The sequence below is a fragment of the Oryzias melastigma genome, linkage group LG4, assembly GCF_002922805.2.
Source record: "Oryzias melastigma strain HK-1 linkage group LG4, ASM292280v2, whole genome shotgun sequence".
Taxonomy (NCBI): domain Eukaryota; kingdom Metazoa; phylum Chordata; class Actinopteri; order Beloniformes; family Adrianichthyidae; genus Oryzias; species Oryzias melastigma.
The window spans coordinates 14,805-18,203 of NC_050515.1; the positions used below are offsets into that span (position 1 = coordinate 14,805).

Here is a 3,399-nt window from a genome sequence, read left to right on the forward strand (position 1 = left end):
ATAATAATTGTTGAAGTTTGGTAATTCTAAGCCTCCACATCTTTTGCAGATTTTAGAGTTTTAAGGCTGATTCTTGGTGGTTTATTTTTCCAGAGAAAGCTGGTTATGGCTGAGTCTAATGTTTTAAACCATTTTAGTGGAGGTTTCCAAAAGCTTTTGATCTGGTAGACCATTATCTGCTTTGGACAAATGATTTGCATCTGGCTTGTGTAATACTTCTCTCTTGAGGTTTAGTTCTTCTTTTCACCGTCAGTGTGTTTCATTTAGAGGAAGATCGTCCAATCTCACTGGAATAAACAAAGGTGTCCCTCAAGGATCCTCCTTTGGGCCATTATTATTCTCCATTTGTATTAATGACCTGCCAAACTGCTGTTCAAAATGTAACATTCATCTTTATGCAGATGATACAATTATTTACTGTTCTGAAGCAAGTGTCACAGAAATGAATATATTATTGCAGAATGATTTTGATTCAGTACAACACTGGCTAAACTCTAACAAACATATCCTGAATAAAACTGAATCTTACTCCATGCTCTTATAGAAACACTCCATGAATTCAGAAGGAACAAACCTTGATGTACATTTCTTAGATTCCTCTCCTCTTGAGGTTACTACATCTTACCTTAGAATTTGGTTAGAACCTAATTTTATCATTTCACACTCATATTCACTCCATGACTTGACCTGTGAGACAGATGCAGCCACTCTCACTTCCTGTTATAGCTATTTCCTGTTATTCACACTTCTGAAAGCACTTCTTAATTTTATTCTCTGCATATGAAAAACACAATACTTCGCCCCTACACACCTCAAAACTCTTCATCAGTCAGTCAACTCTTTAACATTCATGTTAGGAAAAGACTCATCTCACAACTGCTACATCCAATTCTGGACTACGGAGACCTCATATATTTTAATACTACTACCAGTCTACATTCTTTAGATATAATTTATAACACTCTGTCGTTTTGTTTTTCATTGTCCTTATCCAACACATTGTACATTATATAATACTTTGGGTTTGCTATCACCATCAGGTAGACGACAATTTCACTGGTTACAGTTTGTTTTTAAATGTATTTATTTTGACTTTCCTTTTTATTTCCAACATTATTTGGTACCTTATACTTCACAACATAATCTATGCCATTATTTTACTGTGTCATATTTGTATTTATGTTTTTTTCCTCCAAAATAAGAGCTATTCCATCTCTTGTTCTGAATTGTTATGTGGAGGAGAGGTGTATATTGTGAGCCAGTGTGTTTGTATGCATGTTGAATGTATGAGTGTTGTGTCATTTTTTTACTGTCAAATTAGTTTAGTTTTGTTTTCCTCTGCGATTCTTGTTTGAATTTGTTCACTTTCTGAAAAGGAGGACTCTCTGAAAGATGAGATGTTTCCTCTCAAGAGGCCCTATCCACCCATTCTTGATTTAAATGTCAAATAAATAAATACATGAATAAATATTGAATTTTAAGTCCTTCCAGTCTCTGAGTTTGTGATCCTCCTGAGCTGCAGGATCACATCAACGTTAGCAAAGCTGTCTAGTCACACGTCTTAAGTCTCTGATGATCTGTGGAGAAACTCTAGAAAAAAGAAGAGTTTGCAAAACAGTTTTATCAAAAAACCTGAAGCTCAATTCCAAACATCTCATCAGTTCTGCATTTCTCCTGGTCCCAAGACTTTTCATTTGATTTGAATTTGACATTTTTCTCCTCTGACTCTTATTTAGCAACACTGTTAATTGTTGCAGCACAGCTAACGTTCTTTAGCTCATTTATTTTCATTTTTTGTCCCATCAAACTGACAGAAAATGAAACTTGACTCAGCAGAAAGCCCCCCCCCCCCCAGGCTGGTGTCTCAACAAGTTCACAGATTGAGTCAAAACCACAGTTTCCAACTGCAGAAACGTCTCTCACAAGCAGGAACTGTCATGCTTGTGTGTTCAGCTCTGAAACCACCGAGCTCCTCGTTCGTCTGCTCAGTCTGACGCAGGTCCGCGGTTCGAGTCCCCCAGCTTCAGGAGGAAACGCTCAGCGAGTCTGAGAACGACGACAAGTCCACACAATCCAGCCTTCACGCTGCAGACACACAATAACACGATGATCCTCTCACATGTTAAAATCTGCACTAAAGAAAACGCAACATTTGGTAAAAAGTTTATTAACTTCTGCAAAAATGTCTTTAAGAACAGTTTTTTGTTAAGAATGAAGGAAGAACGAAGGAAGACCATCAAGCTGAGCAGAAAGGTTTATGATGAACACAAACGTCTCAGATCTGCTGCTCAGCACATTTCATTTTTTATTTCATTTCATCTCTAAAGCATCTCCCAGCACCAGTCAAGGAGGCCCAGAGTGATGTTCACAAGAAACAAACAGAGCATTCTGCAATAGTAAGACATGAAAACAATAAAAGCAAATAAAACTATTTTAAAACAGACTAAAACCAACATAAACAGAATAAAAAGGCTTAGCTGATGTTAAAAGGCTGAAATGGAGGAAGAATTCTAGTTTAAAACTCTCCAAGAGCGTGATCTCTCTCACAGCTGGAGGCAACCGATTCCAGAGTGTAGGAGCCAACACAGCAAAGGCCCGGTCCCGCCAGAACTTAGGTTTGGTTCTGGAACCTTTAGCACACACTGGTCCACAGAGTGTAAGGACTTAGTGGGGGAGTATTTTAAACCAGACTGGAGAGATAAGGAGGTGCCCCCCCCTCTGTCACTGACTTAAAAGTAAAAACAAGAATTTTATTAAAAATCAAGAACTGCACCGGCAGCCAGTTGAAAGAGGCTAAGATTGGGGTTATGTGGTCAAACTTTTTTGGCCCACAAATAAATCTTTGGACCAGCTGCAGCCTGGCTGCTAAAGCTTTAAGGTAACCCAGCATGTAAAGAGCTGCAATGATGTAGTCTGGACAGCACAAAGGCATCGGGACAGTTTCAAGGGTCTTTTTGAGATAAAAGAATTAATGTCACTTTAGTGAAATTTGACCCCTCCCATGGGGGAGTGGTTAGCTGCAGACTCAGGAACTATTTGGTGATTTAACCCCCTGATCCAACCCCTTAATGCTGAGAGTCAAACAAGGAGGATCTGGGTCCAGAGTCTGTGGTCTGTCTCAACTGGGATTTGAACACACAACCTTTCAGTCTCAGGGCAGACACTCTTCCACTAGACCACTGAGCTGGCCTAGCCAGACGTCGCATCTGAAAAAAGCAGGACCTGATCACCACATTTATTTTGAGGTCGAGTTTCAGAGCAGCATCAAGTTTCACACCGAAGCTTGAGACCAAAGACCGCTCAAAAGCGGCAAGAGAGAGATCGATGTCATGATCCTTTCCACCTCCGGGGGTAAAGGCAGCTCCATCCATCATCCATCCATCCATCCATCCATCCATC

The 3,399-nt window shown here is 39.7% G+C and overlaps 1 protein-coding gene across 1 annotated transcript in view; it reads right to left on the reverse strand.

Annotated features, from left to right (window-relative positions):
* Window positions 1-3,399, reverse strand: part of si:dkey-21e2.13 (mast cell protease 1A) — a 6,907-nt gene that overhangs the window by 820 nt on the left and 2,688 nt on the right. The gene's annotated exons all lie outside the window — the stretch shown is intronic.